Source organism: Hyla sarda, chromosome 4 (assembly GCF_029499605.1).
Source record: "Hyla sarda isolate aHylSar1 chromosome 4, aHylSar1.hap1, whole genome shotgun sequence".
NCBI classification, from domain to species: domain Eukaryota; kingdom Metazoa; phylum Chordata; class Amphibia; order Anura; family Hylidae; genus Hyla; species Hyla sarda.
This window is the reverse complement of record NC_079192.1, coordinates 337,530,208-337,556,162: the sequence shown is the minus strand read 5'-3', so window position 1 is coordinate 337,556,162 and position 25,955 is coordinate 337,530,208. Positions and strand designations below refer to the sequence as shown.

The following is a 25,955-nucleotide window of genomic DNA, read 5'->3' as shown; positions in this document are numbered from 1 at the left end:
CGGAGTACTCCTTTAATAAAAAAAGATTTAAAAAACCACCAACAGATATAGAAGTTCAATGAGGAAATCAAGTGTTACATTGATAATGCTTCTTTCCTATAAATGCTGACTTGTCTTTGACCAATGATACTGGATATATCAGATAACAGGATTCATGTGGCAAATCAATGAAATATGCAGATAGTAAATGTAACCTATTGACCGCTGTCATCAGATCAGTCATCTAGTGTGATGAGGCTTTTCTTAAGATTATAAGAAAACTAATATCAGTTATTAAAGGGAACTTGTCACCATGAAAATACTGCCCAGTTATCGGCATTTTAATACTGGTGTACTTATGAAGTATTGGTGGTATTGGTCTCCCTCCAACACAAGGGCCTACTGTAACTGCAACTGCTGCTTCCCCTATTAGCTGAACTACTGTCCAGTGTTATGTTCCATATTCCAAAAAGATGTCCTGGGCTTATTCAACAAAATATATATACCGATATCTAATTTCAAAAACAATTGTGCTAATTGGTCCTGTGTATGTGTGTTGGGGATTTTTTGTGTATTGTGGTCACATTTTAATGTCTGTATTATGGCCACAGGTCTTATTGTGGGTCTCACATCCTGTACTAGCTACATCGTAAAGAGCTTTGAGGTCAATAGTAATGACTAGGCTGAAACTTAAAGTATGCCCCTAAAAGAGTTGTTATAATGTGTCCGCAATATGCCCATCTGACGAAGACCCAAATCATTCCTACAGTATGAAAGTATTGGATCCACCCCTTGTGACATGACAAGCATATGAGCTCCCACTGAAATTACAGTGCATGGAAAGTGCAGTTCTTTGTCTTGTGGTCTGATACCTTTATTGCATTTTTTATTTTTGCACTAGGTAAATATCTGAGAAATATATCCGGGTCACGTCAGGTTTTCATCTGTAAATTGCAATATATTTTTTTAGACATTCTTCAATAAGTACAAGTAATTAAAGAAGTTGTCCCTAATTTACTATTGTGAACCCAACATGCTTTTGTCGGGTTGTGCGCCAAAATAAACCTACAAGCTCGTCAAAACCAAAAAAAGGGGCATGGTCAGCCAGAAAAGGGTTGTAACTGACCAAGAAAAAGGGTGTGTTCTCAAAAACCTGACCTATTTACTATTGATTTCACACAAAAATCTGTGAATATATGACTAGAAATTCCGACCAAGACAAAAATGGTCAGAACATTCCCGACCTGTGTGCCCAATAATAGAGTATAATCATGCAAGTCTGAAACAACAATTCACACTAATAAAAACCCAACACTTCATTATTTCATATACTAGAATCAAATGAATGCGATTTAGTGCCATCACATAAGACACTGTTCCTAATAGGAACCTAACACCAAATGATACAAAATGGCAATCATTGTGATTGATTTGGTTAATTTAACCATTAAATGTCATTTTGCGTTATTTGGTCAATTGCTAAACAAAATGTATATATACAAGATAATGAGAAACAGGTTGTCTTTGATATTGGATAGCTATAGGTATTTACTAAACCTACAATACCCTAAGTTTACCGTAAAGCAACCATGCTTCATTCCTGGTGGTGCTGTCCCCACACCTGCAGATTATGGATTCGTATCTATTATCTCATATACTCAGTGACTGGTGTCAGTCTTAAAGGGGTTGGCTAATTTTAATGTTTTTTTTGTTTTCTTTTTTTAAATGGGGATATGATGATAATGATGAGCAGCCACTAAAAGTCAGCCTCTATCCTCATTCTGTGTAATAAAGAGGCTCTGCTCTCTTGATCCCATCCATGAGATAGCACTCTATAAAGAACCATGTGACTATACAATGTCAATCAGTCTCCTCCACTGTGCCTGCACTACTTTCAAGTACACAGTGCATTCCTAAGGAGTGACATCATGTCACATGCTCCTTCATAGGGTGCTATCTTATGGTGTGGAGCCTCTTATTTATGCAGAACTGAGACAGAACCTATATGTACAAGGCTTATTATTATAAAATCCCCATTTAAGAAAAAAAATTATAATTGGCTGGTCCCTTTAAGAAGCAACTTGAACAAGCACTCTTACATGCCCAGATTTAAGGGGCATACAAGAACACTAGAAACAGTACATAATTTATCTTCTTGGCAGCTAAACTAGAAAATTAAACTTAATTGGATTTGGTTAATTACAGGTTGTCCAAAAACTTTCGACATGTCACAAATAATAGGGCCATCCAGAGAGGCTGGGCAAAGAGTTAAGACAGCCTCTGCATGCTTCTCATCGCTCGTTCTCCTGATCAGTGGGGGTCTCAGCTGATCAAAACTTTTGACACATACACTGGAGTTGAAAATTAGAGAACAATTTATGAACATTTGATTTTTTCAGAAATAATGTAATCTACATTGATCATCATTTGAAGGATTTTTGGTAAAGGGGTACACCATGCCATTAGAACAGTGTTTTACAAAATAACCAAAGTATATCAACATAAAACCTTTATTTCTCAAAAAACATGATGATCAAAATTAAAGAACAGCAATGACTGTAACCTTTTCTGAAGGATACAACAGTTACCAATCAGTAGGAAGTATACAGGCCTTTGCTTTGAATGACTTCAGCACATCTGCGCCCCCCACAGGACTTCACTAGTCTCTCACACTGCTCTGGTGTGATTCTGGTCCACTCTTTTTCCAGTCTCTTCCACAGTTCTGTGACTGTTGTGGGTTTCTTGACCATAACTTTGTCACCAGGGATTTTCCAGAGGTTTTCTATTGAGTTTAGATCAGGACTCTGGGCTGGCCATTTCATTGTTTCAATGTTTTCAGTTTTAAGGAATTGCTTTAGTCATTTTGCTGTGTGACAGGGGGCACTGTCCTGCATGAAAATTGCTGGCTGATTGAGTGATGAACGCAAGGAAGGAACCATGTATTGTTGAAGAAGGTTCTGATAAACACTTGCATTCACTCCTGCTGTAGAAAACATTCCCCAAACCTTGACACTTTCTCTTCCACCTTTCACTGACTTCTTTACACACTTAGGGTTCAGTTTTTTCTCTGTTTGTCGACAAACTTAATGTTTTCTATCAGGCTCAAATAAATTAAACTTGCTTTTATCACTAAAATGAACTCTGGACCACTTCTCCTCAGTCCACACAACATGCTCCTCAGCGAAGGTCAGTATAGCCTTTTGATTCTTTCTGCTAATGAGAGGTTTGGTCACTGCAGAGTGGGCTTTAGGTCCAAATGCTCTTAATCTTAAACGTTGAGATACTGCATGATGAGACAGATCCTTTACCCTGTTCAGCGCTGAATTGGCGAGCTGCAGTGTTGAAACAATTACCCATGGAGATTCTCTGCATTATCCTGTCCTCTCTTGCATTTGTCTGTCGAGGGCAACCAGGCTTCTTTGGGGCCTTGAATGAGTCTGTGATGTTGTAAAGATGCAATATTCTAGAAATTACAGACTTGGAATGACCAACTTCTTTTGCTATGGCTGATAGGGTCACTTCTTTGGCCTTCATCTGCACACCCTTTTTGAAAAATCAGTGATAACTGAAAAGTTAGGCTGCCAGTTGAGTAGAGTTTGTCAGATCATTAAGGTATATAGCACCAGTTGCCAGATTAACATCAATAACTTGCAGGTATCTGAAAGCGTTCTATAATTTTGATCAGTGTTCTTTTTCAATTATCTAATTAACTTTTTTATTCTGTGCTTTAGAATAAATACAATTTATTAAATAAGCTTAAAATACTACTATTTTACTCATGTTAGGCTATATTCACATAGGACTACACTATGATGTTGACATTTAGGAAATTGTATGTTGCTCTCTAATTTTGATCTCCAGTGTACACTTTACACATAGATCAAAGTCCAAGGCACCAACTTTCATTGCAGATCTTCACATAATCAACAACAGGATAACAAAATAGCTGAAATGTTTCATCCAAGTCCAGTCTTTTTCAAGCCATCACAACTAGAGATGAGCGAATTTTTGGAAAAATTTGATTCAGACGATTTATCAATTTTCCCGAAAAAATTTGGTTTGGTCCGAACTTATTTGCAGCAAACCACTATTAAAAATGGATATTTCTGACCTACATTTCTGACCTACACTTTGCTATGTCCTAACATGCATAGGGAGTGTGCTGTGTTAGTGAAATAATACTGTTATTCAGTATGTCATGCAGATTACATGCATCGCTATTAGAATCACTGCCACAGAGCGTCTGGATGTAGCAGATTTTTTATGTAATTTTTATTTAATTTGAATGTATTTACATTTTTTGATTGCCCATTCTGGTGAGCATCGAGCTGGCGGTGCGCCGCGAGGAGAGCTACCACCTGTTCCAGCCCCTGTCCACTTAAAAAGGGAGGGACTACAGTTCCAGCAACTTGGACAGGAGCACATTCAGCTTCTGTGCCATTTGATAAGTGGGCAAATAAAGCTAGAAGTGGCTGCAGCGAAAAAGCTCGAACTTGTATCTTAAAATCAAGCTGGCAGTCCTCCCTCAGGCGAGATACCACCCGTTCCAGCCCCTACCTCTCAGCGCCCCCCTGACTGTGAAAGCGCAAATGTTTCATTTAATCAGTTATGGTTCATTGTTATCGCTCCAAGCTGTTTCATTGGATTCTTGTGATAATTCCACAGGTAATATGACGGCGGCAACCATAGGGCCTCAGTCTTGAAAAGATTACATTGCTTTTTTTACATTTACATTTAAGATTTATATTAGATTCCCAAGTTTAAAAACCAAACTAACAAGGAGTCACATGGCGCCACAATGACAGAACCTAGAGGTGGCAGCAGCATGAGGAGACCATAATCTGGCAGAATGACACAGCCTGGAATTGGTGGCAGCAAGAGGAGACCATAAAGTGGCTGAATGACACAGCCTGCAGCTCGCTGCAGCATGAGGAGACCATACGGCCTCACAATCCTTAAGATTAAAATATGAGAGAAAAGTAAAAAAAAGGTAGGGGCGCTCACTCATGTGTAGTTGAAACGTGGTTGGGAACCACTACACTCAAGGTAATGTGATGCCCCGCTGAGGTTATCAGCAGCAGCAGCACCTCACATGGGGAGTGGGTAAAGTGGAAGGTGGTAGCGACAGTTATGCAGCTCGAAACCCCTATCCGTATCCGCAAAGGGTACGGAAACAATGGAAACAGTGGAAGGAAAGGAAAAGGGGGGTTGTTAACGAGCGCTACTGTTTTGAGAAAAGAATTCAGGACGCCACTGTAGCACAGGACAGTTTATTATGGTTCAGAGCAATAGGACAACGCTTTTTGGCACCTGCAAGTGCCTTCTTCAGGTCGAAAAAAACCAATTGATTTCAGATGTCCTGTAGCCTGTGTTGTGCTAGGATGGCGTGCATACGCCATCCTAGCACAACACAGGCTACAGGATGTCTGAAATTAATTGTTTTGTGGACCTGAAGAAGGCACATGCTGGTGCCGAAACGCGTTGTCCTATCGCTCTGAACCATAACCATTGTACCCGGTGACAAAGGAGGGTGAAAAAAAGTCTGATGCGGAGGAATGTTTGTAACTGGGGAGCAGCACCTTAAATCTGTTTGATACCATACATATTTGTGAAGGATTGGTGTGGCACCATGGTCAATCTACTCTGATGCATCAGGCATTGGTGGGTGTAAGTCCTGGCTGATCCATGCCTGATTCATCTTCACAAAGGTCAGTCTCTCCACATTTTTCGTGGACAGACAGCTTTTCCAGGGCAAACTCAGCTAGTTGCGACCACAAATCAAAATTGGCTGCCCAGAAGTCCAGCGAATCTTCAAGGTGTGTTGACATGAGCATGTCAAGGTATGCCGCCACCACTGCTGCTGCTGAGTTGTTTCACTATGCGGGTGATGAAAAGCACTCATCAGCGGCTGTAGACTCAGGCTGCTGCTGATGGAGCTGGTACTGCTCCTGCCACCCCACCCCTCCCCAGCAGCCATGGCAGTGGAAGGTGAGTGCAGAGGGCACCCCAAGTCAGACCTGCGAGAGGATGGATGATGACGCCGATAGGCATATGCCAACTGACTACGTGAGATGTCTCTGTAGTAGGTCAGTTTGTCCTACCTCTCAGTGGGTGTAAAAAAGGCCACCATTTTGTGGCAGTAGCGAGGGTCCAATAAGGTGGAGAGCCAGAAGTCATCCCGCTGCTGAATGGTGACAATTCGGCGGTCACTATGCAAGCAAGTGAGCATGCATCGTGCCATTTGTGCAACTGACTCGGAGGGACTCCTTGACTCCATCTCCACTGCATACTGCCACGGTGTATCTGGGTCCTCTGTCTCGCCTTCCTCATAACCCTCTGGCTGCTCCTGCTCCTCCTATCCTGTCAGATGACTAGAACAACTGCCCCTTTTGTGAAACCTAAATTGTTATCTACTGTGCCCCTCCCCCTCCTTCTCCAGTTCAGCCCCCACAGGGCTCATATGGCAGTGAGATGTAGGCGCCATGTCTCCAGTGCCCTGACCAGCCATCGCTTCCAACACATGTTGTATTAGATGAAGCAGTGGAATGACGTACTTAATCCCGTAATCCTGGCAACAGACTAAATTAATTACTTTTAGCAGTTCCTCTCCTGTGTGACTCCGTTCGCCAAGGCAAACCATTTGAAGAACAGCGTGACAGGGGCGCTGAGACTTGTCTGTGCAGTGGAGGATGAGGAGGTGGAGTTGCACACTGTCACAGGACCAACAGCCTGAGAGCATGGAGGAGGAAGTGGTGTGACCTGTCCAAGTTGGTGTTGTGGCTGTGCAGGAACCACATTGACCCCGTGGGCCATAAGGACGTGACCATAGTTACAGCTCCAGACGTCAGCGCTGCTGTGCACTTTGGTACACAACGACAGGCTCAAGGACTGGCCCACCTTCTCTTCCACAAAATTGTGCAGGGCTGGTACTGCCTTCTTCACAAAGAAATGACAACATGGCACTCTCCACCTCGGCTCGGCACAAGCCATCAGTTCTCTGAAAGGTGCAGAGTCCACCACTTGAAAAGGGAGGGACTGCAGCACCAGCAACTTGGACAGGAGCACATTCAGCTTCTGCGCCATTGGATGAGTGGGCGCATATTGTTGTCTCTTGGACATGGCTTTGCCGATGGATTGTTGACTAAAAGTAGGAGGAGCAGGAGCATCTGGAACGACAGAAGGAGGGTATGACACACAGCTCCCTTCGGCTGAGGTGGTGGAGCCTTGGCTGGCTGAAAGAGGGAATTGTGTGCCATTGGGTGATGCAACAGGCTGGACTACTACATCAGAGCCAGGCTTTTCCCAGGCTGCATTATGGTGGAGAAGCGTATGTTGACGCAGGGCCTTGGTGACAACATTGGGACCCTGGCCACGCTTCCCCTTCTGCTGATACATCTTGCATGTGGCTATGTTAACCTCCTCCGAATGCTTGATGAAAAACTGCCACATTGCCGAGTAGCTGATTTTCCAACCAACAGTCTGCACTACTTGACTTCTATTGCAGCCGTCCTCAGGAACCCTTGTTCCACTACCTGCACCCAGCTCCCAATTGCAATCGGCTTCATCATCATCAACAAGTGTCTGCCGTCACTGATGTCCTCCTCAGGTTCCTCAACAGTGTCTGCTTCAGAACCTTGAACATTGACACTACCACCTCCCACGTCACTCTCCTCATCACTACCTGCCCACCTAGTGGAGGAAGCAACAGATGTCTCCTCCACTCCTTGGCTGGGCAGTAGCTGCTGACTGTCCTCTTTTAGATTGTCCTCACTGAATAGTGGAGCTGAAATAAGATACTTCTTTAGGGGATTGAACAGCATAGGACAGAGGCAATGAGAGGACAGGGATGGTTCCAGGGCCATGCCAACTGAGAGTTGTGTCTGAGGAACCCACCGACTGTTGACTAGGGGTATCAGATGTCACTTGTGATGAAGTGGATGACCGTGTTAACCAATCGATGATGGCAGATGGGTTGCTGGTCGAGACACGGATGCTAGTTGATACCGGGAGATCAGGCCTCTCGCTGCGACTCCTGCTGCCACTCACCCCTAGTCTTCTGCGACCTCTGCCTGCACCTGATGAATTTAGGCCTCTGCCACTCCAGGATAGAAAAATGCACTACAGTACGCTTAAAAAAGTATTTGAGTACAAAACCAGCCGGTGAGTTCTTTTGGCTGTCCTTTCACAGTATCTAGGCCCTTGACAGATTAAAATGTACAAAATGGTACACTACTTAGATGTAGGTATGTGGTATGAACTTATGTGGGCACATAAATGCGCTACAGTACGCTTAAAGAAGTAGTGGAGTAAAACACCAGCCGGTGATTACTTTTGCCTGCACTTTGACAGTATCTAGATGACAGATTAACAAGTATAAAATAGTACACTGTTTAGATGTAGGTATGTGGTATGCACTTTTGAGGGCAGAAAAATGCACTACAGTACGCTTAAAAAACATATTTTTGAACAACACTAGCAGTACACAACAGTGCTGCAGCACACAGTCGCTGTGTACTAAACCAAAAATTTCACTCTCTCAAAGACTATTAGGAATGGACTTCTGGTTATTATACTGTCTACAGACTAGTATAACCAGCAGACCATTTGTTATGGAGCAAAGACACAGAGTTGCGCTGAAAAATTATCCCTCCATCCTCCGCTGTTTCTCAAGCTGAGCCAGCTTGTTCAAATGTATGAGGCAACACACAGCTCTCTGCCCCTGTTTGAAATACAATGCTTTAGAAAGTGACTGGGAGGTTAATGGCTGCAGTAAAAATTATTTTATGTGAAAAATGCACTGATCTCTGTCTACGCTGTCGACGCTGACATGACTGAGGTGAAAGTGACTAGCCGGAATCTGACTGCCGATTATATAGGGCTGTGACATCACAGGGGTGACTGGCTGCTGATAGGCTGCATCCTGCATGTGATTCAGGGTCATCCCACCTACCATCATTCCCGTCTTCCAAGAGTTCCTTGCCCCATGTCCTCACATGTGGATCCACCATTTTAGATGCAATGGAGCCTGGACCACACTAAATGGAGTTTAATTAAGCGATACCATGCTGTTGATTTAATGAAGATCTGATATAAAAGTTAAAGGGCAACTCCACTAGTTTGTCATTTAAAAAAAAAAATTACCATTATGCAGCAAATAGCGCAATAGTAATCTTTGTAAATTTGATGATTTAAAAATTCACGATTTAAATACCATTTTCTGTGGATCTGTTTTTCTAAACGTGATGTGTGCTGGAGCCACCCACTGGTCTCCTACAAAACCGCACCTAGCATGAGCCAGGTATGGAATGAGACTAGCAAGAGGCTGCAGCCAACAGTGTGTTTTACATTTGCTGGGGCCAGGATAAAAAAAAAATATTAATTAGTAATGCTTTAATTTTTCCTTGGACTTTGATCTACTGGATTTTGTGGCAATCAGGTGGAGGAGTACTCCAAGCACAGACAATGATAGAAGATCTGCTTGGTACACTTTGAGATCTCATGTGTGCAGATTGGTAGAGTTTTATTTCTCCTTTCTCCCCTTTACCGCATTGCTTGTTTGTTTCTCTTTTGTGTCTGCCTTTTTCCCTGTTTTCCAGAATGTATTGATCTGGAGACTCTTAGGTATCTCGATTGCATGTCTTTGATTTATTATAGGGATTATTCACCATAAGGTGGCTTTTGTACTTACCTGCCAGAGGCTGCTGATATCTTTTTGTAAAATGGCTATTTCAACTAAAAGTCCTGGGATTCCTTTGTAAATGTGACTTCCCTTTTCTCCCTAAGGCTAGAATTCCACTTGTTTTTTGTGGGGGGGGGGGGTGGGGGGAAACGCCAAGAAAAATGTCAATTCTGCCTCATGGCGTTTTGTCGGCCAAAAAAACTCTGCGGCCAGAAGTTAGCTGTAAATCATTGAGAAATCGTAAAATTTTTTTCCAAATTGCAGAATGTTGAGCCTATGGAGTTTTTTTCCCCCTGAAATCGTGGCCTTTTCCCCCCATAAAAGTCATTAAAAAAACGCCAAGAAAAACGCCATGTGGGTTTTAACTTTGGCATTTTTGCAGGCAGTTTTTATTTTCTTTTGGACTTTAGCGATCCAAAAAAGTGATGAAGATAACTTCGTAGGGTACCATAAAAAAAATAATAAAAAAAGATACAGTAGTGATGGAAAAAATGTTAGTTAACGAAATGTATCTTTTTTATAACAACATTTGTAAACATTTTTAAACAAGGATCAATTTTTTGTGTGCTGGCAGGGCACTAAAAATATAGCTGACAATAATAAAAATGTAGTGTGTGTGTGTTTTTTTCACTTTTTTAAATACATTTTTTAGTTGGTAATACTATTCTCAGCATGGAACACACTGTTCGATGGGAGTAGTAGTACCTGTACTAATTGACAGATCGCCTTGGGTTCCGTTCCGTTCCCCTGCACTGCCGTATATATGCACCTATTCATATTTCCCACAGAGAGCTGTGATTGGCCAGATGGTTCCAGCCAATCACAACTCTCTGTGGGAAATATTAATAGGTGTATATATATATATATATATATATATATATATATATATATATATATCAGTGCAGGGGACCTTAGAAGAGCGGCCGGCCGCATCTATACATTATACAGGACGATCAAGCGGGTGTCAGGAGTGACATCCGCTGTGATCTTTCCTTAACTGCAGGTACTAAAGCTCCCAACATGGAGTAGAGTGTGCTCCATGATGGGATCACCCGCTGCGATTGTCCTTTCTTTGCACTTTGTCCTTCCTCTGCACTATACTCCAGTTGGCTAGTGATATGAATAGAACATCGCTCATTCATATTTTCCTCTGAGAGCGTTGATTGGCAGCAACCATCCAGCCAATCCCCACTCTGTGTGGAAAATATGAATGAGTGATGTTCTATCCACATCCCCGGCCGAAGTATAGTGCAGAGATGCGAGCACTGTATAGAGCCCCTCTGCTCCTCTGCTATATTATGGACGATCACATCTGGTGTCAGGACTAACACCAGGGGCAATATGTCTATTAGTACAGGTACTACTACTCCCATCATGGAACACTCGGTTCCATGCTGGGAGTAGTAGTACTACTTTTAAAAAAATAATAGAGAAAAGAAAGTGAAACACAAATACACACTTTATAAAAAATTTATTAAAAGTTAATTATAAATAATAAAAATGGCCCTTAATAAATTTTTTCCCATCCCTGCTGCATCCTTTTTTTTTTAGTACCACACACATAAAAAAAAAAAAGCCAAAGGGGCCAAAAATGCAACTTCAACTCAAATACAAAAACGCCAGAAAAAACGTCAGATGCCGGAAGTTGCACTTCGTTTTTTTTCTAGCATTTTTTTCAGTGAAAACTTGCCCCCCCACCCTTTACAGCACACCTGACCTACAATTCCCTGCAGCCCTGTGGAAAATGATTACCACAACCCCACCCTTCCAGCATTTGCTCCACCCATTAAAGCAGACAGCCTCCTTTCAACACCTGACCAGTGATGCAATGTCTCGGGCCACACTGCAACCTGGGAAAACCTGAGGCAACACTTATTTTGTATGCTGTTAAAAATAAACATGGGGAAAAGATCACATAAGAATTGCGAGACCATCGATTGGTAGCATAGTCAAATGAAAAAGATCATGGATCTACCCCTTTAATAATGAAGCACTATTTTTAGCTAAAACAGCTGAGGTTTTTAACAGCTATTGTAATATTTTAATGTATGACATGTCTTTACTTGTTTTCTGACACCATTTATCTTTTTTGCCATTCAATTTGTTAACTTTCAATAAAAAATAAAAAAAAACTTTGAAAACCAAAGGAACCTAGGGAGTTCATGTCCTGCAGTCATAGTATGGACATTTACATGCAAGCATATTATGTATGGTCACCTGAAAACAGCCTGTTAGTTTTCTGGAATGTAAATAACCGCACCATAATACAACAGAAACAAGTAGGCACAGAGGATGATACGGGTTACTAGAATCTAATCATCTTGAGTCATACAGTAGGTAGGTGGTTACATTTGATTAGAATTTTATGAACATTTTCTATTATGTAGTTGTGCTACTCTAGCAACATGTTTCCCCTTCTTCTCTTGTCATGTAGCATTATATTTTGAGGTCACAAGTGATGGAATGTGTAGTAGAATGTATGTATTACACTTTAGATGCGCTATTGCTGGTTTATCACAGAATATGTAACTATCCAACAAACTGATTTTGTCAATAAATCTTACTGGTCAACCCAGAAAAGTTCATTCTTTCCTATGGATAAAGCCTGGAATTACAACAACCACTGCAGACAATAATTGTCCTCAGAAAATAAATATCCAGTCTCCAGTTCTTTCATCTAGCAAAGATCTCTGATAACAGGTCAGTGCATAGAGAGCTGCAGTTGTTGTGAGTGTACTAGACCAATATTCTGCCTTTACAGCTTTTCTGCTGGTGTATGATTAATGTTTTGAGCAAGGATGTAGCTCACACTGCGATCCAAGGAGCTATAAAAAGTAAAGGCATGATGCATCCTTGTTTGGGAATAGCTGACACTTATCGATAGCCTGGCTTGTTAATAATTCATAGAAAACCATTTGACTGTACAGTAGGGGCTCAGCTGAATTCTCGGCTCTTTTCAAATCTTGCTGGATTCTTAATTACAGGAAACACAGCGTTCTTCGGAGAATTCATTATTTCAAACACTGGGGTAGAATTTAAAGTCATGTAGGATCTAAGGAAAACGACAAGCCTCAATTTTACTAGGCCGTCTCGGAGGAATGTCACTTGTTAGCTAATAAAAATATGACAAAATACAATAGTCACCTATTAGTAACACGTTTCTCAGCCAAAACAAATTCCAAGATAAGTGAGATGTTTAATATTAGTGTTAGGCTGTCATTACCTCACCTATTATATAGGATGCCTAGCACCAACATTCTATAGAGAATAAGGACTAATTCCTCAATGCATCTTCACAACACTGATGTGTAAGTCTTTTTTTTTTTTTTTAAACATTCTGCATTCGTCCTGGTTATTGATCAACAGTGGGTTGCAGATTAAGCCTTATGATGGATATACTATGTGGGAGTGCATGATGTTTAAATTTGCACTCTGTGGCATTTTTTGTAGATTTTTTTTTTACTCTAAAAAAACATTAATATTGGGGAACTGTTATTAAACTATATGTTTTACTGTTGAATTAATGTACCAAAGGTAGCGAAAGTTGTCTCCCAAACACCTTAGGCAGGCAGGGTTCACATCAAAATTTGGGCCTTCAATGCACAGCTATATCAGGGAAACTGGTAAACAACATGCTGAGGTATCCATGCTCAGACAGCCATGGGCTATATTCGTTCCAATGGCTCGAGCATAGTCATCTAGTGACTGGGTTTGGGTAATTTGCCAGTAATTTTTTTGGGGTTGTTTTGGCTCAGAACAAGAAGCTTGGCTTGCAGCACTTTCCAATCCAAGACAAAGATCGTCTACATTCAGAAAACAATCCAAACATAATCACTAGCTAACAATGCTTGGGCCATCTTAATCTTTTATCTGATAACAGAATGTTTCCTAATAGAAAAAAAACTGGATTTAGTCCTTGGGCATTAACTTTCACACTGCTACAGAAAAGAATAACGGATGCCTGCTTGCAAAACTAAGTATGCAGTTAAAGGAGTAATGCAGTGATAAGTCTCTGATCACGGGGGTTCCAACCGCTGACCCCCCCCCCCATCTCCCATACGGGAACTCGGCACTGCCGTGGCTTTGCGTGGCTAATGCTCGTGTCATGGACCTCACTAAGGTCGACAGACATGCCCCCTCCATTCAGCACAGTGGTAGAGGCAGGTGTGAAGGAATGCTACATTTCTGCCTCTCCCATAGAGACACATGGAGAGGGCATTTCAGATTCATGGTGTGGCCGACACGCCTCCTGCACAGGAGAGTTGCGGCAGAGCCAGGGCCCCATACAGGAGATTGTGGGAGGTCCCAGCATTCGGACCTCCCCACGATCAGGAACTTATCCCCAGTTATCTATTACTGCAGTACTCCTTTAATTTCTGTCTTCAAGACTTTACCTCTCTAGTATCTCCTTCAACTAGACTTCACCCACTTAACCCCTAAAGGAAGAAGGACACATGGCTACCTGGTAATTGGTGCACCAGAACTTACATGAAAGGTTGCTATCAATAGTCATTTGTGGGAAAAGTTTATGAAAGTTTTAATGAATGGGAATAAGCCCATCCATCCCCCAATGAAAATGAAATTGCCCCTTTTCCCATTTTACAAAATGAAAAAAACATATTGCCAAGTGCGGAAATGTCTGACTATTAAAATATAATCTAAATGATCCTTTATGGCAAACACAGTAGATGTAAAAATTACCAAAGTCCAAAATTGCTGATTTTTGGTTACATCACATCCCAGAAAAAAAGGAATAAAAAAGCAATCAAAAAGCCACATATACAAAAAAAAAAAAAAAAAACTATAGCACAAATAAAAACTACAGCTATCATACAGCTGCATTTATGGAAAAATAAGAACATTATAGGGGGTCAGAATAGTGCATTTTTAAACCTACTTATACTGCTAAAAAAGTAAATAAAAAAAAAAATAAGTAGTTTAATAGAAAAACATGTAGCCATCGGTATTATTTAATCGTCTTGACTCACACAATAAAGAGAACATGTCCATTTTTCCATTAAAGGGGTACTACACCCCTAGACATCTTATCCCCTATCCAAGGATAGGGGATAAGATGCTTGATCGCACGGGTCCCGCTGCTGGGGACTCCTGCAATCTCTCCTGCAGCCCTCCGAGTCATCAGCTCTCTGGAGCTAAGTTTGCTCCGTGGCTGATGACAGGGGCGGGCGGTTAGTGACGTCATGGCTCTGCCCCCTCATGACGTCACGCCCCACCTTCTTAATGCAAGTCTATGGGAGGGGGCATGGTAACAGTTACCACGCCCCCTCCCATAGACTTGCATTAAGGGGGCAAGGCGTGATGTGATGAGGGGGCGGAGCCATGATGTCACAAACCGCCAGTCCCTGTATCATGAGTCATCAGCCACGGAACAAACCTAGCTCCGGAGAGCTGATGACTCGGGGGGCTGCAGGAGAGATTGCGGGGGTCCCCAGCAGCTGGATCCCTGCAATCACACATCTTATCCCCTATCCTTGGATATTTTGTTACTGATGAAAATGAAATACATTTTGTAATATGGTTGTTTAAAAATGTTTAAGCATTTAATAAAGAAAACTGCCCCTGAAAATCCCACCACTAGGGTTCCCCATACCTACTGGGACACTAACCAGTCCTGCAGCAGCATCAGGCTTGTCCATGAGTCATGGACAAGAGTTGACTCATGGACAAGGCTGCATGAGCAGACTCACCTATCCCCTCCAACCACCACAAGGGGGAGATACACCCCCTTCCCCATAGAGGATTTGTATATATCTCAAAGGTCAGAACAAAGATCTGCTTTATAATCTTTTTATACCCAGGGCTGTCTGTAGCTATAACAAGGGAACAAATACTATGTCTACAGGCAAGAAAGCCCCTATACCATTATAGGTTTTCTTTGCTGTAAGGCAGCTCCGCCAGAGAACTTTCATTTGTTGAAAGATTGTGTGTCTCCTTGAGACTGCCAAAGTCTTACAAGCTATGCAATGCACTATGGGAAATAAATATGCAAAGCAGGTAATTTTCAAAAGTAAAATAACCTTCTCTACATTGCTACCTACTGAAGATAGTTTCCCTTACAATCAATGTCCAGTCTCTGCTAGGTAGCACTGGTAGATAGGAAAGTTCACCCTAATGTGAGAAAAATTTGCTTTTGGCTCATGGAAGTAATTTTTTTGTAGCAACGCATATTAAGAGGGGTTATGCATATGAAATGCTGTAGAAGACCAAGCCTTATTACTGTAGCCCCCACTTTCCAAGCAGACATATATATATATATATATATATATATATATATATATATATATATGGAAGGTAGGGGTGGCACTGTGCGGGATTGTAGATCCCAGGATCCAGGCGGGTGCTCAATCCTACGTTGAACTCGACCAAACAGTCCCAATTCATGCAATATCTAAAAACAGGACAGCATGCTTGAAAAATACCTCATTTAGTGGGTTGAAACGTCGCTATACATCTTGGGTGAATAAAAATCACTTTATTTTGGATCGTTGGAGTGCCGTCCTCTTATTTGGATATTATATATATATATGTATGAACAGTCACTACTGACACTGCAAATGTTGAAAATTGTTCTTCTTAGTAAAATATTCGAGTTCTGGCTAAGTCAAAAGAATCTCTAGGGTAAACTGAAAACTTTTCTTTTTATAGGGCCCAATTTTTTAAGCAATTAAAACAGCAGCATATTGAATAACATATTTTTCCCACAACAACTGAAATTAGCCATATACATGAATGCTACTGAACTACATGAAGATAAATAGGGATAGCTGAGGGAAACATATTCCCTAATTTAATTTTTTTCCCATATGCTTGGAAACCCCCAAAGACATTAAAAGCTATTCCCAGTATTATGATAGATTGTGGAGAATTATACAGAATGGCTGAATTTACATATGTTCACAACCATAAATCTTTACTGCATGTTACATTTGGCCATTACTGTCAAATCTACTGTCAAAATTTACATAGCTATAGGAGCTGCTAGTAGATACCATGTACTGTTTTTTATTATCCAGTGTGTCATCACGGTCATCATGCATTCTCTTTACTTACCTTCCTTGAGCCCAACACATCATAGATTTGTTCAGAAGACTTAACTTGATACAGACTCACTACATACACATAGGCCCTCATTTACTAACAGCATTCCGACTCTTTTTGTCGGGTTGTGCACCAAAATTTTGTGTAAATTCTGAATGTGCGACAGTAAAACCCGACAGAATCAGAAACACTCAGAGTGAAAAAAAACAAAAAACTACAAAATGGGTGTGATTTTCAGGAAAATAGGCCTGTTCCCTACATTTCATCCAAAATCACTCATCTTTTCTGTAAACCCCTCTGAAAATAATGTGAATTTTCTGGAAAGAAAACCCTACACTTTAAAGCATGTATAAAGTTTCCGAAAGTGAAGTAAATTAGTAAATACCATGGAAAAAAGGTCGGAAGAGCAAAAAACAAAACCTACACTGCACTCTTAGTAAATCAAGGCCATAGTCTTCTGAGCTGAATCTGTGATGTGTTGGGCCCATAAAGTGAGGAGGAGTGAACAGAGAGGAAGGAACAGCTGACAGCTTCATTGGGGGAGTGTAAGAAGCCTGAGATCACAGAAAGCTTTGCGTTTTTCAAACACCAGTAGAAAGGGAGGGAGCTGGTATTACTTCTCATTGGATTTATAATTTATTCTATAAGCAGCAGTGAACATGTTCTGATAGAATCTACTGTAACCGAGAATGGCTTAATGCTGCCTTATCCAATGAGTAATAAATCTACTGAGCAGTAATACCACCTCCCCCTTAAAGGAGTACTCCGCCCCTAGACATATTTTCCCCTATCCAAAGGATAGGGGATAAGATGTAAGATCACCACGGTCCCGCTGCTGGGGACCCCCGGGATTGCCGCTGCGGCACCCCGCTGTCATTACTGCACAGAGCGAGTTCGCTCTGTGCGTAATGACGGGCGATACAGGGGACGGAGCAGCGTGACCTCATGGCTCCACCCCTCGTGTCATCACGTCCCTCCCCCTTAGTACAAGTCTATGGCAGGGCGTGACGACCACCACGCCCCCTCCCATAGACTCGTATTGAGGGGGGCGGGCAGTAACATCACGAGGGGCGGAGCCATGACGTAACGATGCTCCGGCCCCTGTACTGCCCGTCATTACGGGCAGAGCGAACTCGCTCTGTGCAGTAATAACAGCTGGGTGCCGCAGCGGCAATCCCGGGGGTCCCCAGCAGCGGGCCCATGGCGATCTGACATCTTATCCCCTATCCTTTGGATAGGGGATAAGATGTCTAGGGGCGGAGTACCCCTTTTATATCACTGATCTCGTTCCCCTTGCTGACAGGAAGGGAGGGGGGTACATTGATGGAGCAGATTGCTTTCAAAGCCTGTGACGTGACGTTACAGCTTACAAGGGAGCAGCACAGCTAATATAGAAGATCTCTATGGCTAAGAACATTATATTGGGAAATTGCTTTATTATACTTTTTGACACCATACACAGGTTGTTTTCTGACAGTTTCTTTAAGTATAGAATTTGTATACAACTCCCTGTAATTGAATGTGAGGATGCTGAACATAATTCTGCTCATGTTAAACCCCACCAATACAGGCTTTGCCACTGATGCTAAAATAATGTTTTAATGGAATTACGTGGAGGTGTGTAACCAAACTAAAGCGCCCAAAGCTATTACTATATTCCTAGCATCTTGTTTCCGCGAATTCTTCTCTTTTCTATAAATTAGTCATCTACTGTCTCCAGCACATTCTGATATTCATTGATGACTCATCAGCTACCCTCCCCGGTCTGGTTGTTAAGGTATATGCGCACAGCTTTTACACATTCATTCTGCTGCCAATTTGACTACATGAAATAATATGCAAAGGCCTCCATATTGATTAATTCACTGGTTCATTAAATAGAACTATTTCCTAGGCCCATAGATCTAAATACATATTTCCAGTAAGAGTTGCAAAAGTTAAATTTATTAGAAATTGCAAAAGGCAGAGTGCATATAAACTCTCTAACACCAAAATCATAGCAGAGACCACTGCAAATAATCTTCCAGCAATATTTTCTGCTCGACAGCTTAGCCGTTTTTCATTTTAAAAATTAAAATGACTGGTTTGTGCAATAAAGTAATCTCTTTCAATTAAGTTGTAAAAATCAAAATGCTTCCCCACATTTTAAAATAAAGACACATCTGAAATAAAAAGGGAGTTAATTGATGATTGGAATTTAACTCAACATGCTTTCTATCCAAGAAGGATTAAGGGATGAAGAAAAATGAAGGTAGAAATCAAGCTTTTATGAGTATGCATCTTCATTTAATTGAACAAGGTTTCATACTCTGGAAAAAAGAGGGCGCTAACATTTATGAGAAATTAATTTTAGTTTATCTTTACATTTGGTATTCTTAAGAGGCTTCAAAAATGGAAGTGATGTATAATGAGATTTACGTTGCTAAGCAAAGGCATAACTTACATGGGAGCCTGTGGCACCCCTTTTAAAATGAAGGAAGCTGCAAAAAAAGGAAAAAAAAGGAAAAACTTGAAAAGGGTATGATCAAAGGCATTAAGTTATAATCCTTCTGGACATCTAAGGTTCTATATTAAATACGGCTGCAGCAGTAACTTAACATTTCAAAGACTTACTCGTTTCATAGGTCAGACATTTTATTATTTTTTTTACCTCGTACAATGTCACAATGCCCGTGGCTGGTTATATTGGTTGTAAGTTTAGCTAAGGTAACCCGTTTTTGACTGTATAACCAAGACACCAAAAGTATTCTAAAGTTTTATGCGTAGTGTTTTTGTAACATGACACATTAGAAATCAGCGGTGCTTTTAAGATACATATAAGGTCATCCATAGAAAAAAGGGATAAAAGTGATGATTGTATAGAGTACTGCAGCCTACTGATATAGGCTTTCAGAATATTCAGGTCTCAGATTCTGTTTCATGAGTATGATAGCTATTTAACTCTGCAGGGAGCTCATGTAGAGCAGTGGTTCTCAACCTTTTTTTTCCTGAGTACCCCTTGACAGCCCATTCCAAAAAATTGTACCCCCATATTAGAGACATTTTGTAATGATTATAGTATAATTCATATGCTTTACTTTCCTCTTTAATAGGCTCCCTGTTCCTCAACCTATCTCCCAAGTCCCCCAATTTACAGGTGAGGTCTTCTCTCACCGGAGATGTTTACTTTTCTTTTCTTCACTATCTGGCATAGACCGCTATTAAGATTTCTCCCATACAAGACTTCTCAACAGAACTAGCCAAACAAACATTTTAGGCTCCTGATGGTAGTTACTGCCCACAGCAGCCCAGTGCCCGTGCTTTACCTTTGCTGTCCTCAGACCTGGCTTACAAAACTTGCTTTTCACAGCATTTTAAAAAAAGTTGCATAAAAAGTCGCAACTGCAACTTTTGTGCGCCTTTTTGCACAGCTCTTCTCCCCGGCCACCCCCCGCCCGCATCTATTTACACTGGGTTTTTTTTTTTTAATGGGAAAAGGGGGGTGATTCAAACTTTTATTAGGGAAGGTGTTAAATGATCTTTCTTAACTTTTTTTTCACTTTTTTTCTGCAATGTGAAATATAGGGGGCTATAACACTGCACACACTGATCTTTTACATTGACCATTGTTATCCCATAGGATAACACTGATCAATGATTCTGCTGCTTGACTGCCCATGCCTGGATCTCAGGCACTGAGCAGTCATTCAGCGATCGGACACACAGGAGGAAGGTAGGGGCCCTCCTAGTGTGTTCCAGCTGTTCGGGACGCCGCGTGGTCCCGAACATCCGACTGAGCTAGCCGGGAGTACTTTACTTTCACTTTTGACGTGGCAATCAAATTTGAACACCGCATCTAAAGAGTTAATAGCGCGCGGCACCACGATTAGTGCCGCACGCTATTAGCCACGGGTCCCGGCCATTGTTAGAGGGGCCGTGGCCCTGCGTTATAGAAAGGGAGCAGACTCAGGTCGTTCAGGTACGCCCTGAGTCCTTAAGTGGTTAATCAGCTAATCACATTGGTTTTCCCTGTCAAAAAATCCTCATTTGTCAGCTGCACATCGCTCTGTGTTATAGGGCATGTGTGACTGACAAATGATAGAAGTAAAGGGCCACACAAACTATCCTGCAAGATAACCGAGCTGTGGGTAACAGCTTTGTTAAACAAGTGCCAATCTGCCTAATTAGCACTTCTGTGTGATACCACTATAAGTGTAAGATTGCCAAGGGCCTCACTCTGTGGACGTCCACCGGTCACTAGTAGGTTCTTACTAGTGCAAATTTCATGCGTTCGAGCATGCACACTGCACATTCAGTAATCCTAGTACAATGAGATGGGCTCCTGAATATTACTCCAAACCTAGCAAGAAATGCAAGGCTTAAAGTGAAAATTAAATTTTTATAAGTCAACTGGTGCCACAAAGTTAAACAGATTTGTAAATTACTTATATTTAAAAATCTTAAATCAGCTGCTGTATGCTCCACATGAAGTTATTTACTTTTTGAATTTATTTTCTATCCCACCACAGCGCTCTCTGCTGACACCTCTGTCCATTTTAGGAACTGTCCAGAGGAGAAAAAAATCCCCATAGCAAACCTATCCTGCTCTGGACAGAGGTGTCAGCAGAGAGCACTGTGGTCAGACAGAAAATAAAATGAAAAAGAAAAGAACTTCCTGTGGAGCATACAGCAGCTAAGTACTGGAAGGAATAAGATTTTTAAATAGAAGTAATTTACAAATTTGTTCAACTTTCTGGCACCAGTTGATTTAAAAAACATTGTTTCCCACTGGAGTACGCCTTTAAAGGTTAAAAGAATGTAAAAAGATATAATACTTGGATTTTAATAAGGCAAGCACCTTTACTAATATCAGCTCAAGCACAAAACTTACATCCTACTGTAACTATTGGGGTACCAGTATTTAAATACCTTCTCCACTATTTATACTGTATTCAATAAAGTTACATATTTTTATCTCCTAGTTAGTGAGCTGTTGCTGTTGTTGTTGTTATGGGTAGGTAAGAACAAATGGAATCTGATGAATCTGAATTCATTAAGAATTTCAGGAAAAGTTAAATTTGCAACAAATGCAAATATTGCGTCGAGTCGATCGCGCAAATCGCTTCATAAAACTCCATTTAGTGCGGCCCAGGCTCCAGGACATCTAAAATGGATCCACATGTGAGGACATGGGGCAAGGAACCCTGGGAAGGTGGGAACAAGGATAGGTGGTATGACCCTGAATCACATGCAGCATGGAGCCTATCAGCAGTCAGCCACCCCTGTGATGTCACAACTCTATATAATCGGCAGTCATTTTGCGGCCAGTCACTTCAGCCTTTTATTGCAGAGAGAGAGAGAGGGACAGACAGTAGTGTGTGTTGCACAGTAAAGCATTTTTACAGCAGCGATTCACCTCCCAGTCACATCAGTGTTCTATTGCAGAGAGAGAGAGGGACAGAGAGTAGTGTGTTGCACAGAAAAGCTTTTTTTACAGCAGCAAGTCACCTCAAGCCCAAATCCAGCCTAGAAGTACTGATAGGGAAAGGAGTGAGATTGAGAGAGAAAGTGCAATTTTGGGTGAAAGACACAGCGACTGTGTGCTGCAGCACTGGTGTGTACAACAACTGAAAAGCTAAAAGTAGTCAGCCAGTAGGGTGAGCAGAGCACTAAAAGCATATTGTCCTCTATTAAGTGTAACCTGTGCATACATCTATGTAATGTACCATTTTGTTCCTGTTAAAGTCTTAAGGGCCTAGATACTGTGAAAGGCCAGCCAAAAGTACACACCTGCTGGATGATCTACTACAGGACAGTCAGCAGCTACTGTCTAGCCAAGAAGAGGAGGAGACATCTGCCGCTTCCTCCACTAGGCGGGCAACTAGTGATGAGGAGAGTGGCGTGGGAGGTGGTGTTGTGAGAATTCAGGCTCCTGAAGCAGACATTGTTGAGGAACCTGAGGAGGATATCAGTGACGTGCAGACACAACTCAAAGATGATGAAGCCGATCGTACTTGTGAGCCGGGTACAGAAGGGGCTTCTTCATCATCAGGAGAAAAGGGTTGCAGGTTGGCCGTGAGGCAGCAACTGAGCCAGCAAGGTGGTAGCATGGTTGGCAGTCAGCATGGTGGCAGAAGTGGAAAGTCTGGAGCCAAACATGCCAGGGGTAGATCACCTGCTTTGTGGCAGCCTACCTTTCCGGGAGGTAGTGGAACAGGGGTTCCAGTGCGGACTGTTGGTGGGAAAATCAGCTACTTAGCGGTGTGGCAGTTTTTCATCAAGAATCCAGAGGATGTTATCCTGGCCACATGCAAGATGTGTCGGCAGAAGGTAAAGCGTGGCCAGGGTCCCAATGTTGGCACCACGGCCCTGTGTCAACATATGCAGCGTCACCATAAAGCGGCCTGGGAGAACTGTGGCTCTGATGTGGTGGTCCAGCCTGCTGCATGACCCAGTCCCTGTTTCAGCCAGCGAAAGCTGCACCACCTCAGCCGAAGGGAGCTGTGTGTCATACCCATCTTCTGTCGCTAAAGATGCTCCTGCTCCTCCTACTTCGAGTCAGTCATTCCGACAGCATTCCATCAACGAAGCAGTGTCTGAGAGACAAAAGTATGCGCCCACTCATCCAACGGTGCAGAAGCTGAATGTGCTCCTGTCAAGTTGCTGGTGCTGCAGTCCCTCCCTTTTCAAATGGTGGACTCTGCACCTTTCAACCGATGGCGTGTACCGAGCCGAGGTGGAGAGTCCCAAGCCGTCATTTCTTTGGCAAGAAGGCAGTACCAGCCCTGCACAAATTTATGGAACAGAAAGTGGGCCAGTTCTTGAGCCTGTCGGTGTGTACCAAAGTGCACGGCAGCTGTAACTACGGTCAGGGAACCCCTGGGTGAATGTGGTTCCTGCACAGCCACAACAGCAACTTGAACAGGTCACGCCACTTCCCCCTCCACGCTCTCAGGCCGTTGGTCGTGTGATAGTGTGCGACTCCGCCTCCTCATCCTCCATCGTGTCCTCGGGCCTCCACTGCACGGACAAGTCTCAGTGTCCCTCCAGCATACCATGTGTGCAGGGCACGGCGGTGTCACGCAGGGGAGGAAACTGCTAAAAGTAAATCATCAAGAAATAGAATCATGGCTTACTCCATGAAAACTGGAAATGGGAACCATGGTGACCGACAACGGGAAGAACATCTTGTCTGTGCTGCGACAAGGAAGGCTGAGCCATGCGCCCTGCATGGCACATGTGTTCAATTCGGTTGTCAAGCGGTTCCTGAAGTGTACCCCCCATCTGCAAGACATCCTAATAATGGGAAGGAAACTTTGCATGCACTTCATCCATTCGTACACCACAAAGCACACCCTCCTTGAGCTGCAGCGTCAGAGCGGCATCCCCCAACATAGTCTGATTTGCGATGTTTCCACACATTGGAATTCCATCATCCATATGTTGGACCGACTATACGAACAGAGAAAAGCCATCACCGATTTCTTGATGATCCAAGCGGATAGGGGGACTTTGTAACTTCAATGTAAACCAATGGCACCTGCCGTTTGCTCAGGCCCTTTGAGGAAGCCACATTATTAGTAAGTCTCCAGGATTACGGGATGAACGTCATTTCACTGCTTCATCTACTACAAAACGTGTTTGAAACAATGGCTGGTCAGGGCACTGGAGACGTGGCATCTACATCCCATGACCACATGAGCCCTGTGGGGGCTAAACTGGAGGAGGAGGGGGAGAGGCAAAGTGGAGTATAGTTTAGGTTTCATGAGATGGGTGGTTTTTCTAGTCACCTGACAGGAGAGGAGGAGCAGGAGCAGCTAGAGGAGCTAAAGGAGCTAAAGGGTTATGAGAAGGGCGAGACAGAGGACCCAGACAAACCTTGGAAAACCTTGAGATGGAGGCAGGGAGTTCCTCCGAGTCACTTGTACAAATGGCATGATGCATACTCGCTTGCGTAGTTACCGCCGAGTTTTCCCCATTCGGCAGGGGGATTACTTCTGGATCTCCACCTTATTGGACCCTCACTACCAGCACAAAATGTGGGCCTCACCCACTGAGAGGGAGGACAAACTAACCTATTACAGAGACATCCTGTGTAGTCAGTTGGCCGATACCTATCTGCGGCATCATCCATCCTTTTGCAGGTCTGACTCGGGGGGCCCTCTGCGCTCACTTTCCACTGCTATGGCTGCTGGGTAGGGTTGGGGTGGCAGGAGCAGTACCAGCTCCATCAGCAGCAGCCAGAGTCTACAGTCACTGATGAGTAGTTTTCTTCACACACATAGTGAATGAACTCATCAGCAGCAGGTAGACCTGGAGCAGGACCTGAACCAGCAGGTGGTGGCATATCTTGACATTACCATGCCAACACACCTTGAAGATCCTCTGAACTTCTGGGCAGCCAAACCTGATTTGTGGCCGCAACTAGCAGAGTTTGCCCTGAAAAAGCTGTCCTATCCGGCCAGTAGTGTGCCATCAGAGCATCACAAATATGGATAGTGTTAAACATACTTAAGGCGCTGCTCCCTAGTTACAGACATTCCTCTGCATCAGACCAAAAGTAAGTATTGAGGATATGCATTACGTAAATGTAACTTTTAAAAATATTCTTAGGATCAAATATATGTACCCCCAATTTTTTTTAAATCAAACAAATGGAAAGGTGTACAAAAGCACCATGTGCTTCCTACTCCACCAAGTATTGATGTGATGCAAAGACCTCTAAAAGGTGGAAGGGAACAACGTATGGTCCATTGTAACCAGTAAGTGTAAAGGCCCTACTCTCGCATTATTAATTCCCTTCTTGGCAAGTGTTACTCGCCCTAAAAGGGGGTGCCCCAAACAGGCCCTCTCCCTATTTCCTCCTACAAACACTGCCATTTCCCAGGGTTTTTGGGTGGAAATAGAGAGAGTTTCCTGTGTGAGGCTGCCCATTTTAGGGTAAGTAACACTTGCCATGAAGGCAATTAATAGAGCAAGGGTAGGGCCTTACAGGGGATGTTTTTACCCCCACGTGCTACAATGGACAAAAGTTGTTCCCTTCCACCTTTTTGAGGAAAGCGTTACTCATCTTAAAAAGGAACCAAACCATATTTCCAACTAGAAACCCTGGGAAATGGCAGTGTTTGTAGGTGGAAATAGGGAGAGGTTCCTCTTTTTTGGGGAGAGTAACACTTGCCAAAAAGGGAATTCATAATGCGAGAGTAGGGCCTGCAGGGGAAGTTTTTACCCCCCACCGGTTACAATGGACCATAGGTTG

At 42.7% G+C, this 25,955-nt stretch overlaps 1 protein-coding gene and 1 long non-coding RNA gene across 13 annotated transcripts in view; one reads left to right on the top strand and one right to left on the bottom strand.

Moving 5' to 3' along the window:
- TENM2 (teneurin transmembrane protein 2) overlaps positions 1–25,955 on the bottom strand; it is a 2,592,228-nt gene that overhangs the window by 181,097 nt on the left and 2,385,176 nt on the right. The gene's annotated exons all lie outside the window — the stretch shown is intronic.
- Positions 12,234–25,955, top strand: part of LOC130267156 (uncharacterized) — a 33,443-nt gene continuing 19,721 nt past the window's right edge. The window contains exons 1-2 of the long non-coding RNA XR_008843071.1: positions 12,234–12,358; positions 19,810–19,853. This is a non-coding gene — a long non-coding RNA (uncharacterized LOC130267156). The remainder of the gene's footprint in view (positions 12,359–19,809; positions 19,854–25,955) is intronic.